Genomic DNA, 14,940 nt, shown 5'->3' with positions numbered 1-14,940 from the left:
AGAAAGAGAGAAAGCCGAACACAGGCAATGGGTTAGTTTTTATTACCTATATCTGTAAAAGCAGGTTAGAGGGGTTCATAGTTTTTATCAGGACACAATCAGTGGCATGTTTTGGCCTCTAGCTGGCCCCTATTTGGGCAAGGCATGTTATCTAGGCCTTCCTGGGCATGAGTCAGCCCAGCTATGAAAATTGAGAGAATTTTGTTTTTATGCCAGTTAAGAAGAATGATTGCTATCAAATTAGTTTTGGCAAAGGATAATGATTCTTTTCTTGTAAAGCAAGATTAATTGTTTTACTCTGGTGGTCTGTACTGTGTGAATGAGGGCCAAACAAATGACAGGCTTAAATAAGTGCTTTCCCCAGAGAGTGGCTCTAAGATTTAAATTTAAGGATCATTTTAAAACTGATTTCAAAGCACATCTACACAGAAGCTGCAGCCATGGTTTTGTTTCTCTGAAAGCCTGATCTCTTCCAGAAACACTGTGCTTCTAAAGGTAAATAAGGTACAGGATTTTGAGTGATGGTAGTGACAGAGGACAGCTGCCTCTATGCTGATGGAGTGAGGTCTCTCAACTAAACATTTGTTTCTTTGCTTGTTTCTTCATTTTTAAATATTTCCCCCACTTTTCCAAGGGTGCATAAATTGGACCCCCGCTGTACTTCTCAATTATGGGAACCAGTGGCTGGTGTCCTGCTGTGAGTCCCCATGCTGACCATGTGGCAAACCTAATGGACAGTTTGAGGCTGGTAATATTGCAGAACTACTGTCAAGCCAAAATAATTCTGGGAAACACACAAGATACACCATAAAACCTACCTATCCCAACTCACTGTCAGTGAAATTCAAGGGTAACTCTCAATTTAAAATGATGGCTGTTATATCTCCCCTAGCTCCTTTCATAGAACAGCTGCAAAACAACGATTCCCAGACAGTCACAGAGACAGAGGTCACAAGAAAGCCACTATCCCACTGAGGCAAACTCAGCCGTGACTTTTAATTGGTCCAAAAGGGAAATTTGTTAATCAGCTTTCACACTGATTATAAATTGCAGATTAACTGTCACCAATACACTGGGCAAACCCAGAATCTTAATATCAACAAGGCAAACAGATCTAATCTGGGACCAAAGTAAATCTAGCATATAATTTTCCTTTTAACAATGGGGACCTTTCTTGCTCTTATTTTTAATTTCCTGTAGCAGCAGCAGTGAGGCAAAGTGTGGGACAAATTAGCTAATCTGAGATTTAACCCGAACAAAAAAACATGCACTTAAAAACAAGATGGCGTTTTCAATGGCCGTTTTCGCACTAGCCTTTGCTCCGGCGTAGCACCCCATTTACCTCCGGATCTTTTCCTGGATTTCGCACCTGTTGCTCCGGCGCCGCGCTTTGCTCCGGCGCTTCAGGGGTTTTACACCGGAGTATGTTTTTCAGCATGCTGCCGGAGTTTTTGAAAACCTCCGGATCCACACCGGATCCACTCCGCGGACTTTGCAGTGGGAAATCCATCCACGCCGGATCGACTGCTGTGTGGGCGGCACCCTCTCCCTTTCCGTCCTCCCACCCCATCCACCCCCTTGGCCAATCATCAGCCTTTCGCGGCGCTTCCCCAAAGTGCCGGCACGGCCATTTTTTTTTTTTAAACTTCACAGTTTTGCGTAATAGCGATATTTCGAAATTAACAAATAGAAAAAAAAACCCTCCTGGAATAGCCTCAATTGCCAATTCAATTGGTTTCGTTAGATTTTTTTTTATTATTATTGACTTTAGTTGCGTCATTTCATATTTAGTTGCGTCACTTCATATTTCTTGCGTAATTGGGGGGGGCGGTGAGATGCTTCCCCCTCCTTCTCGGGCTTCTTCTGGGCGCGAGTTAATTACAAAGGGGGGGGGGAGAGAAAGAATTGCAAGAAGCGACGAGGGCAATTCCCGAGGTGATCCCGCGGGCTGTTTGGCCCCGCCAGGACAGGGCACGAGGCGTCTGCTTGGTGCGGAGAGGTCGACTTGTTTGGGTTTCCTGCGCAGAAGGAGACCAAACAAGGCGTGGGAGAGAAGGGTGCGTGGGGTGGGGTGGGGGCATACAGTAAACAAAGAGGAGCTGGATGCCCCACTGACGTGCCCGGGGAGCCGCGCTGTGCCTTCGCTCTTTGCCCGGCACCATCCCAAACTTGGTCTGCCGGTGCACCTTCTGGGTTTGAGGTGCCCCCCCCCCGCCACAGCCCCGCCAAAAGTAAAGTTTGTTTCCAAGCAGGAAAGGGAGCTGCGTCTCCCTCGGGGCCGGCTGCGCTATGGAGGCCCCTTTTCTTTCCAGCCAGTCCGGGGGGGCTGTCCCGAAGCGCTGCAGGGCCCCGAAGCTGCGTCTGCCTAGAGGCGCGCCGAGCGCTTCTCCTGCAGGCCGGGCGCCCTCGGGGAACCGCGGAAGGGAGCCGGGCGGGCTGTGCAGGCGCTGCTTTCCCCGTTGACCTCCCGCCGCTTGCCGTCTCCTTTGCGGTGCGTCTGCGAGAGGAGCCCGGCGGCGGCTTCCTCCTGGCGCGCCCGCTGCGAGTGCCAGCCGGCCTGCTGGTGCTGGTGGATGGGGTTGATGGCGCCGTAGGGGTCGCCCAGGTGCGGTAGGCGGCCTCCTGGCCCTGCGAGTAGGGCAGCGGCGGCTGCGGGTAAGGCGGCGGGAAGTCCGAGGCGGGCGTGTGGCACAGCGGGGGAGCCGACGAATAGGCCGCCGCTTGGTTCAGCGACGAGAGCTGCGAGAGGCGGCCGCCCGTCGAGCTGCCGTTCAGGCCATCGGAATAGCCTCAATTGCCACTTCAATTGGTTTCGTTAGAATTTTTTTATTATTATTGACTTTAGTTGCGTTATTTCGCTGTTGCGTTATACAATGTTGGGGGGGGGAAATCTAGTGCCGGCGCGGGCCAAAGCGTTCATGTGTGTGTGTGTTTTAAAAAGGCAATGCCTCCCTCAGCTGTGCCACCAGGATTTCTGGACCTGCACAAAATCGCCATGTATAAAATGGGAAGTAGAGCACGGAGGAAATCCCAGCGTCGCCACCCGGGAGGGAGCGAGGCTGGGAAAGGAAGAAGCTCGATTTCTCTCTCCTCGGGCTGTGGAGGATACTACAGCTGCAGCCAATCCATAAGCAGCAGCAGCACACATGATGCGGTTTGTCCACGAAAAGAGGGGGAGGGAACAGCTCGATGTTACGTTAGTACGTCATAACGCAACCAGACTTGCGCTTAAAAAAAAATGATTGACAGGGCATCGAACTCAAGTCGATGCCAGTGGGAAAACGATTTGAGCCGGGGCTTCAGGGAAGGCGACTCCGCAAAGAGTCACTAGTGGGAAAACGAGAAAAATGATCCGGACATAATTGCGCCGCGGAATAAGGGGAGCAAACGCTAAGTGCGAAAACGACCAATGAGTATAATGTGATTGGGAGCACCAGTGATCCATGCTTGACTCAATGAGTGTAATGTGATTGTATCACTTTGTTGCAGTCCCTTCAGTACACATGTGCCTGATGAAGCGAACAGGGAAATGGATAGTTACCGGTGTACCGTCACGCAGGTACATCCCATGGGGACTTTTGGACTTTCTTTGGACTTTTGGAACTCTACAGAGTCCTTGGAACTGATACAGGTCTTCATTCAAGAATGCAACATAGAACGGAGTTGGTGCTCCTTATGTGTTGCTTATTGGTTGTTTGGGTTGTTTCAGTGGGTCAGCATGTGGAAATAAATGTGTGAATTGATTTTCTATAAGTTTTTAAGGTTCTTGCAGCAAGTTTTTGGGCTGTGTGCCTTCGTTGCTTTTGGTGTGGAGACCGAAAACCTAGGTCTCAATTCCATCCAGAAGGATGCAACAAATAAATGGGCATTAGGTCTGACATTGGAAATCACAACATTCAGTTACTGACCTAAGAGCAGTAGTGCTCTTACAAAGGAATGTCAAAGGAAGATTAGAAAGAGAGACTGCTGAATTGCAATTGATAATAAAGTTCAAGATAATGCATCCTCCTGGACTGAACTGAGTTTTCTTGTCTCATTACCAATGTATACTATTATCATTTGGCATCTGAAATCACTCCACTCTCCAAGGTATAAAGACCAATCCAAGAATTCTAATTTCTAATCTGGGTTTTTTGGAAAGAAATCCAGATATGAGCAGAGAAATCAATTTTTTTTAAAAAAAACCCCTATTTTTCAGAATAAGCCAAAATAATTTTCTCAATATACATTGTACTTGTCAGAAGAATCCATCCTTCCACACACACACACCCTGCTTTCCTCCCTCCCTCCAAGGAAGAAGTGTGCTTGCATGCAAAAGCCTATACCTGGAATAAAATGTTGGCCTTAAATTTGCCATGAGAATTTTCTCTCTGTATCTTTCTTCCCTCTTCATCCCCAAAAGAAAAGCAGCAGTCCTGGAGAAGCAAACAGAAGGGAGATGGGTGGGTGTGAGAGTGAGAGAAAGAGAGAGAGAGAGGCAGAGAGAGGAGTGAGGGAGGCAGACTTGTCTTTGTATCTCTCCTGCATGAAGCAGCCACAGAACTCTTCCATGTGCCTTTGTGTGAAAGAGACAGAGAGAGAGAAAAAGGAATAAAGAGGCAGGAAGCAGGAAGCGAAGAGCCATTGATGGGGCTGGGATAAAGTAAGGTGTGGTGCGGTGCATCAGCAGCTCTGAAAAGGAAGCAGGAGAAGGAGGTTGCTTCGGGGCTGGATTCGAGCCCTGATGGGGCTACGCGTTTGACACCCATTCAGATTGTTATACTGTTATAACTGTTATAAGTTTCTGCTTGGAAAATCAATGTTATATCCCAAACAGTTCGCTGGATTGTTGGACCGAAATGAGATTTGAGAGCCTTTTAGTATAAAAGCAAAAACATAACTTTATTTCTATAGGGATGGGGAACTGGGATGAAAAACAATAAATACTAAGAGCTACATCCTCTCACTATGAAAGACACATGGCTAAGAGTGAGGATACTTCCTCTTTCTTCTTGACCTCTGCCTACTTAGACAAAGAAGTCACCTGACTAACTGACCAACAGCACAAACCAACAGCCCCAGCTGTTCCCCCAGCCCCTGGCTCCTTCTGCATTGGCAGCAAGACAAGATCCTCTTCCTAGGTCATGCAGACAATAGAGAACAGGTAAACAGTATTAACCCTATAATGACTGGAACTTATAACATTGCAAATTCCAACAATAGCAATGTGGGGGAGGCTGCCCTGTCCCATTGCATGCCATCCTGGCACAACTTTGAATTCAGCCAGGCCAGTAGCAACACAGGATCCATACACAGCTCTCATGGCCCTTCTCCCTTACAATCTTGGGTTTAAAATACATTTTGTATAGAATTTTTTTTGTAAGCAGTCCTCTATTATTCTAAATCAGGTGTGTCAAACTCATTTTGTTATGAGGTCAAGATCTGACATAAATAAGACCTTGTTGGGTCGGGTCATGTCAGGCTGGGCCGTGTGTGTTCCTATTTAAGATTAGGTAGCAGAGAGAGTCCCATGGCACAGAGTGGTAAAGCTGCAGTACTGCAGTCAGAGCTCTCTGCTCACGACCTGAGTTCGATCCCAGTGGAAGCTAGTTCAGGTAGCCAGCTCCAGGTTGACTCAGCCTTCCAACCTTCCAAGGTCGGTAAAATGAGTACCCAGCTTGCTGGGGGGAAGGTGTAGGTGACTGGTGAAGGCAATGGCAAACCACCCCGTAAAAAGTCTGCTGTGCAAATCTTGTGAAAGCAACATCACCCCAGAGTCGAAAATGGCTAGTGCTTACACAGGGGACTACTTTTTTTTTTTTAGCAGAGATATAAATTTTATAAAGGACACAGACTAACACAAAGATTTTTCTTTAAGAAAAATTTAAAACATGCTTAAAACATTAGCACTTATTGGTCTTGAAAGTGCTTTCTTTGTATCTCTCCTATGGGATAAAAAAAAACTGAGCAAAGGAAGCTCTGGCTCTTTCCTTCCTTCCACAGGCGACCAGGAGGAGAAGGAGCCTCAGCCAATAGAAGGAAGAGAGGCTTGGCTCAGTAGCTCTGCCGTGTGATTGGAAGAGCCTGGCAAAGCAAACCTTTCCTCCTCCTTTCCTCCCCAAGGGAGGAGCCTCAGCCAATAGAGGTTTTGCTTTGTAGCTCCTGTGGAATTGAACAAGCCTTGCAAAACATGCTGTTATGCAGAAGGAAGCAAGAGAGAAGGAGAAGGAAACAGACGACAGCCAGTTGCTCAGCCCTCCAGGGGCATAGTTTGGCCCCTGGGCTGCATGTTTGACACCCCTGTTCTAAATATTAGTGTTAAATACTCTTAAAATATGGCAATGGTTAATCTGTTTCGTTGAGCAAAACAGCACACACTTGAAACAATAAAGTTGCAATAAATAAAAAGGACGTTCGGCTTGCCTTGATCAGGGCTAGGGTTTTTTTCGACTCTGGCCCCAACCTGGTGGAATCAGCCCCCCACAGAGATTCGGGCCCTACTGGATTTACTAGAATTCCGCCTGAAGACAGAGCTATTCCGCCAGGCTTTTGGTTGAGGCAAGCGGGAGACCTTACTTCATAGCTAATACCATCTCTCTATCCTCCCTCAACTTACCATCTTGACTAGCAAATTTTGGGCCATCTATGTTTTAATCTGTAAAATGTGCCCGCACTGCCTATGCTATATTTTATCCTGTTGTGCTTGTTCTGATTGTTTTATTATTATTTTATTGTTGGAATTTAAGTGTTATTATGTCTATAAGAGAAGCCATGTTGGATCAGGCCAATGGCCCATTGAGTCCAACACTCTGCATCACCCAGTGGCCAAAAAACCAGGCGCCATCAGGAGGTCCATCAGTAGGGTCAGGACACTAGAAGCCCTTCCACTGGGCCCCCCCCCCCACAAGCACCAAGAATACAGAGCATCATTGCCACAGACAGAGAGTTCCAACAATATGTCTGCAATCTTCCCTAAGCCTGTTATGGAAAAGGGCGGAATATAAATTTACAAAATAAATAAATAAATAAAATGAACGGACCAATCCTAGAATTTTTTAGAATGTAGGAATGCTTATCAACAGAGAATGGATTGTTTTAAACAAAACAAAACTATGTTGATTTTCTCCACCACCACCCTTTTTTTAATCTGTGGCAGTACACATACTGCTGTAATCAGAGAACACAGAGGAACTGAACTGGTACTACTATAGCAAGGAGTCACTGCAAAGTCATTCTCTCCCTGCATCTCCCCAGAAGTGAATGGTTTTGTGTTTCTTCCATCTGGCTTTTCTTCCGGTGAGGGAACAATTAGACCCATAATAAGCTTAATTAGTCTTTTGAGTATGTGAATACACGTGCACAAGCCACTTAAGAGAAGCACATTATGTTAATAAATTGCATACAGCTACAAATTGCTACACAACTTATTAAGGTAAACATGTCCTAAAGCCAGGGTTGCCAACTTCCAGGTTGTGGCTTGAGAAATCCCACTATTACTAGTTATCTTCAGACAAGATGGATCAGTTCACCAGAGAAAATGGTCACTTTAGAAGGTGGACTCTATGGCATAATCCATTGAAGCCCCTGCCCTCTCCAAACCTTGCTTTCCTTAGGCTCCACCTCCCAAAAATCTCCAGGTATTTTCCAACCTGAAGATGGCAACCTGACCTAAAGTAGGAGTGGACAGGTCACTGGGGAGCGACGAGTCACTCTCTAATAAATGTTTACCAAACTTCAACCGGGGCGGGGGGGCAGAACTTGAAGGGCATGTAGAGGAGCATCCAGGGTGGCCTCGTTTATTTAATGTCTCCAGCTTGCACAGGATCCATTCTATACACTCTTGAACCTCCTGAACATGCACCTGTCAAAATGACTACCTGTCACAGGCAGTCATTTTGACAGGCACAAATTCAGGAGATTCAGGAGTGTATAGAACAGATCCTGTGCAATCTAGAGACACCAAACTCACAGGGGATTCCCAGCTGACTGTCATCTCCTTGCCCTCCATGTTTTGTGTGGACTGGATTTATGGGATCTGAATTACAGCCCCCCCCCCGGAAGGTACCCCAGGAAGGTGGCCATTTCCCCAGAAAACACTTTCCCAGGGCACCTTCTTTGGGTGGCCGTAACTCAGACCCCATAAATTCAATCCTCACCAAACTTGGAGGGCAAGCAGAGAAGAGTCAGTGGATGATTCTCTGAAAGTTTGGTGCTTCTAGCCGGGAGTTGGGGTGTGTTCTACTAGATAACAAACCTCATGAACTGAACCAGTTCCTTTGTCCCCTAAAATTTCATGACTTTTCATAGTTTGTGAACTGGGCATGAGATAAACCACACATTTTCCCAGCTCATAATTACATTTCCAGCAACACGCTGACATCATTCCTGTGCACCCAGAAGTGACATCAACATAAATGAATGAATGAATGAATGAATGAATAATTTTTTTATCTATACCCCACCCTCCCCGCCAAGGCAGGCTCAGGGCGGCTTACAGGACATGGCATAAGCCATGTTATAACAATAAAAACAGGATAATACAATTAAATACAATTCACAATTAAACATTAAATAATCTAAAAACAGTCTAAAACAATATAATTTAGTGATGCTACTATCTCAATTGTGTTAAAGATGGCGTGATGCTTATGCCAGGTTCCATCTCAGAAGGCTAGTTGGAAGAGGGCGGTTTTGCACGCCCTACGGAATTGATTAAGATCCCGTAGGGCCCGAACCTCTTCCAGCAGCTGGTTCCACCATTGGGGAGCCTTTATAGAGAAGGCCTGTTCTCTAGTTGTTTTTAATTTGGCCTCCTTTGGCCCAGGTACTTCCAGAAGATTTTGTGAACTAGATCGCAGTGCTTCCTGGGGAACATATGGAGAGAGGCGGTCCCTAAGGTAGGCAGGTCCTCGGCCATATAGAGCTTTAAAGGTAATAACATGTTGCCAGGAGATGTGCTGATGTCACTTTCTGGTGCACAGGAAATGAAGTCATCACATCAGGATGCTGGAGGCATTCGTCCCCCCCACCTTTGCCATCATTTCCCTTCCACTGGCTGGCAGGTGGTGGAGAACTGCTGGTTGTGGGGTAGGAGTATGGAAAGCCTGTTTATACACTTGCACACGGGAAAGAAGTCTGGTGTCGAATCTTTGCCCCTGCACCAAAGCTGCTATTTTTCTCTTCCAAGTAAAACACAGAGGTAACTGGAGATTTCCCTCCTGCAGAGCAAGTTACAGCTTGTGGTGGGTGTAGGGAGAGCTGCCTTGGAGAAAACAGCAGAGAAAAGGTTTCCCCATTCAAGCACTGCAAATCAACTCTGAAATGTACAAGCTGCCATTTTGCGACTGGCTCCATTCACTAAGTCACCATGCTGTGACGGGTAATTCACAAGGCTCTTGAAAAATATTAGGTAATTCCTAGAAACATAAAGTCTGCCTGCACATAGCTTAAAGAACATGTAATTGGCAAATCCTACACCTTTTAAACATCATACATGTGAAATATTTTTTAATATCTTGATCTACTAAGCAAAAAAAAATTTGAATCATGGTCTTGATTTTTTTAATCAAGGCATTTTTAATCAAGATGCTACAGTCACTCAAGAATATGCAGAGGGTATTTTCAGGTAAACAGAATAACTTTATTCAAAACAAACAGTATGAAACAGAAAAAAGAAAATTAGGCCTAGCAGAGTCCTTCACAGGAACTTGCCTAGCTCCAGTCAATACAGGGAGCTGTTAAGTAAAGTCTGGCTTGCAGCTGTTTCATATTCCAGTAGCAAATAACAAACCTGAATATTACATCCTTTATCCTATTTAATACTGCCTTGCATTGATCCCCTTCTTTCTGGCGGCATATTGGAGTTGCATGCTCAGTGTATGCACTTCTTTCTACCCTTTGCTGTAATGCATTACTGCTGCTTCTCTGTCCAGCCAAAAGGCTACCAAAACTACACTCATCACTGCTCTCTGCAAAGTGACTTTGCAAGCAACCTCTCAGGTATCAGTGACCAGACTGCCACCATGTAAATTTCCCTTTCCTTTTCTTTATTCTGAAATGGAAAAGATGCTGTTCAAATGGATCAAATCGCCTGGGTCTGATCTGCAGAGTCAGTAAGTGTAAATATTCTACAAGGACACATTAGCAATCATGGTAAGCATACAGAGCTACAGATGCTCAGTCAAACTGATACCCAGTTCAGTATGATGACCAGTCTGCCTCTCTAAATATCTACAGTGGTTGTGCTCTCATCATACCGAAGGGGAGATGCACCTAAGTATAAGGAAATTCATCTGATCTCAGTGTTCTTGTAAACCTCACACTCAGTATGTCTTCTGCTTTGCCCTGGCAAGCCTGCTTTTCCTGTTGGGAAATAATGTGGCTTGCCTAGTAATTTGAGCAGTGTCACTCCAGAGAAAACAATATCAAATGATGGTTTACAAGTTCATGAACTTACATTTAACAAAGCTAAACTATTGATCCAACAATAAGTGTCAATCTTGTGCTTTTCATGAAAATCAGTGTTCCACATCCTATGCTCACATTAGAAACACTCAGATGCACATTTTCTATCTCGTTTTATTTAATTACACTGCTGGTAAGGGAATCTAATTTCCTATGAAGCTTTATTGCTGTGTTTCCCAGCTCAAGTACATTGCAGGTGGCTAATTAGGTACGTGAAGCTTGGGGAAGAAAATAATGGGAGATCACTAAGTCAAGGTAAGTGCCAAACAAATAATTTCATGGAACATAGGAAGGATAAAGTAGCTTTGCTGTAGATATTGTTTAACAATGTTCAAGGCTATCAAATTTCAGATCCACACCATTTACCATAGAAAAAGTAAACAAAGTAGAATAGATCTTAGCTCTTTATAATCATCTACCAGGAATTGTGCCAATGCATACTCCATTTACAGAGCAGGACCACAGTTTATATTGTACTTATCCTTGTTTTGCATCCTTGGTCACTAATAAGGTACAAAGAAGCTTATCTAAGCCTTGCAGCACCGTAAAGACTGACAGAATTTTATTCCATCCTAAACTTTCACTCACTTCTTTGGATGCAGCATAGTGGCTCCTTCCCAGGCAGATCTATGATGTAGGAAGTATAAAAACCCCCAGCAATGTCAAGGACCACAAAAATGCAGGAAGTATGGGGTAAAACATAGTGATATAATATTCAAATCTAAGGGGTCCAATTCTGTGAGCCTAAAAAGAAGGTGCCCATCCTCCATTATTGGAGGGAAGGCATTTAAAAGAAGCACAGTCACTTTAAATGTGATGGCCAGAACTCCCTTCAGAATTCAACTGTATTGGTCACAATCTTGTTCCTGGCTCCACCCCCAAAGTCCCCAAATATTTCCTAAATCAGACTGGCACCCTAGTTAGCACCTATAATAGGTTCTATATCTTTCTGAGATACCTTCCCGTGGTGTGGAACCATGGCGCGCATTTGAAACTGTAGCTACCAATCCACAAAGGCTTGTAATAAAATAAAATGTTACTAAGTACTAAGGTACCATTAGAGTCCAAAGCAGGTCTACTAAGAAGTAAATTCAAGGAGGCTGACTTCCATGAAGTTGTCCTTAGGATTGTAGCCTGAGACACACAAAAAACTGCTATCCAGCTTCAATAATTACTATGGCAGAGGCAAAATAGATATTAACCTAGTCCTTTAAACAACTGTTAAAAGACTTGGAAAACAGAATAAAATGCTGCTCATCTTTTAAAAGCTAGCCCAAAGCTCTTTGTGTAGGTTTACATTGTTACTTCCTATAATGAGTAGAACTAACTTATCAAAAAGTGTGGGTTTAACCTGCTGTTAGTCTAAAGTCCAAATCCCAGGGACATAAATCATGGGTAACAATGCACAGTGTTATCTTGGGGGAGGGGGGAATTTGGAGCCTAGTAACACAGACTTGCTGAAATTCCTGTAAAAGGCAGTAATTATTGTTTGGGCAGTAATTATTCTTTTGCTACCTAGTTTCCTAATTTTTAGAACTTTAACACAAAAGTAGGTGTGAAAAGTAAGCACTAATCAAGATCAGGCTTGCTTTGTCATAAGTAACTGGAAAGAATGTGGATTCCCTTTTCCTCATAAACCCTGACAATGCAAATGGCTTGTCTACCACTGAGCAAAGGGAACTTGTAAAGGATTCCTATACTTTGAGTGGGATTTGTGTTCTCTAATGATCCCTTTTTTCATGACACCTGAAGCATGTCATGGGTCTCTGAACAGATGCTTTCCTGACAGGGACCTCTTTCTGCACAAACTGAAAGCATAGCTTGAAGGGCCCTCCACAGTCTAAGGCATGCCACCGCTTTTTACCAAATTTCAGTATGACTTCATGCGGGAAACAGGAAAAAAGCATCAATAGAGAATTCTGCATGCTGCTTCAAACCTTCCTGGCACTCCTACATCCAAGAACGGTGCCCTGGAGGCCTTTTTGATAGCACATAGACCTTTGAGGTGTGCTCCCACTTTGCATGCCACAAACTAGATGTTACATGCCAGGTGTGTAATACTTTTCTCCAGTATTTCTTTTTTAACAAAGCAGCCACTGGGTTGCAAATGAGAGTACAGAATTAGCAGAACCAGAGAGGGAGTGCTTAACTCTTTCACATCTAGCTGTACTGCTGTATTTCAAAATAATCTCCAAGCTGCTCTTTCTTCCACAGGTGAAAAGATACAGGGATTTGTATCTTTCACCCTGCTTGGTGAATAAAGCATGGTCATGGGTCAGCCATAAAGCACATATTTTCCCAAGTCCAAGTTCCAAGCAAGGGCCAGGTGTTGGGAAAGGCTGTTAAGAATGTAACCTCAGGATATGGAAAGCCAGTGGGAGATGGGAGGCAGGGTTGCCAAATCCAGGTTGGGAAACTCCTGGAAATTTGGGGGTAGAGCCTGGAGATTTCAGTGGGGAACAGTGCCATAGAGGCCATTCTCCAAAGCATCATTTTCTCCAGGGACACTGGTCTCTGTAGTCTGGAAATAAGCTGTACACTTGGTATAAAAATAACTCTATGAAAGCAAAAAGGCATTCATTGGTTCAGTAAAAGCCAGTAAAGAATGAGCTACTGGCCTCAGGATCTTAAAGGCTGGATACAGTGAAACCACAATTGTTCATAGTCATCAGTGCAACCTCTCAAGTACTTGGGACAGGATCTTATAAGTAAATTGGGGAGATCAAGAAGAGACAGTACATTTGTTATCCTGGTCCGAGGTCATTCAGAGCTTTAAAGATAATGGCTTGGATTCCATCTAGAATTTCCCAGGATGCAAAAGGGAGAGGTTATATTTATCTACTCCAGCCTCCCTTGGCAGCCCATAACATCCCTTCAAGTGCTTTTGCTAATGGGTAGGGGACTCCCAGGAATAGCTTGTGGGGAATCAGAGGTCTATCATGGGAGGGAAAACTGACACAAATCACACACAGATCTTGCTGTTGTGGAAATTCTAGATGTGATCCAAGCCATCACTTTAAATTATCCTATTATAATTTAGTCCATCAATGTCCAAGTGAAGGGTTGGTTGTTCAAGCCCTACTAGGCAGCCAAAAGTAGGATCTGTCCCACTGAGAAAATATTCACCTGTTCTTTTTATATCCCTTTGAATAAAACAATTCATTGCTCCTTCTCTACTAAGCTCTACTGCAAAAATAAATATTTCAGCTTTTCTTAGGTATGGGGGATGTTAATCACTTCCCTTCCCCCTAAAAGTATTGGGCAGTTTTTGGTGGCTGCCCTGAGCCTGCTTCGGTGGGGAGGGCGGGATATAAATCTAATTATTATTAATAATAATAATAATAACAACAACAACAATAACAGAAAGTGTGTTGTAAACTTTGTATTGTGAGCCTTCACAGACATAATTGTGCATACCTTCACTATGGGAACAGGTCCACATCAGTGCCATTAGTTTCATTTTCTTTTAGGAAGATTGTGATATTCAAACTCTTTTCATTGTAGGAGCTTTTGTGATGTTACATAAAATGGAAGGGTTAAAAAAAACCCACAGGTAAACATAATTTTATACATGGATTTAATACACATAGAAAAATAGACTGATAAACCTTTAAAAAGAAACAAGATTTGTATTTCTGAAAAAAATATGAATGAAATCTTGAACTAGATTAGAAATTGTTTAAGTAGAGCTGTGCCCCTTCAATCGACTGCTATCACCATAACAAATATACTTCCAAAGTTTGTAATGGCTTGTTTTGGGATGAAAAGTTGTCCACTTGGTAATTTATATTAATGGATAGATTAATTAGACAGATACTTTTGTTTTGTTTAAAGTAACTGTTATTTATTATAAGTCCTGTTGTGAAAAAAAATACAATGGGCTCTAGAAAGAGGCATGGGGCGAGTGCCCCTCCCCCACCCTCGCTGTATTCCCATCTACCCAAGTGAAGGCATTCACTCCCCCACACACACCCTTGGTGTCATCCCACCCAACTCTTCCTCTCAACTACTCCCACACCCCTGCCACTTCACTATTCCCCCTACCCTTGACATTCACTCATCCACACCCTTGCTGTCTTCCCACCCACCCACCAATCCTTGGCCTCCCCTCTTGCTGTCTCCCCACCCACCCCACAGCTGAAACAGATGCTGGCTCCCCACCACTGTGTGTGTGTGTGTCTCCCCATGTCTGCAGTGGCTCAAAGCCCTGAAAGAGGCCCAGAATGGAAATAAGGAAGAATAATTATGGGGAACATGGGAAGGCCATGATGACGGTCATACAGATCCTGAAGCTCAGCATTCCTTTTGTTTGCAGTGCATTGCTGCTGCTGAACAGTAGCAAACAGCCAGGCCTACGGTAGCCAACCTTCAGGTGGAGCCTGGAGATCTGATATTGCAACTGAACTCCAGACAACAGATATCTCTCCCCTTGGAGAAAATAACTGCTTTGGAGGGTGGACTCTATGGCATTATATTCAGCTGAGGCCTCTCCCTTTA

This window comes from Heteronotia binoei, chromosome 7, assembly GCF_032191835.1.
Source record: "Heteronotia binoei isolate CCM8104 ecotype False Entrance Well chromosome 7, APGP_CSIRO_Hbin_v1, whole genome shotgun sequence".
NCBI lineage: Eukaryota > Metazoa > Chordata > Lepidosauria > Squamata > Gekkonidae > Heteronotia > Heteronotia binoei.
The sequence above is the reverse complement of the archived record's forward strand: the minus strand, read 5'-3'. Positions refer to the sequence as shown.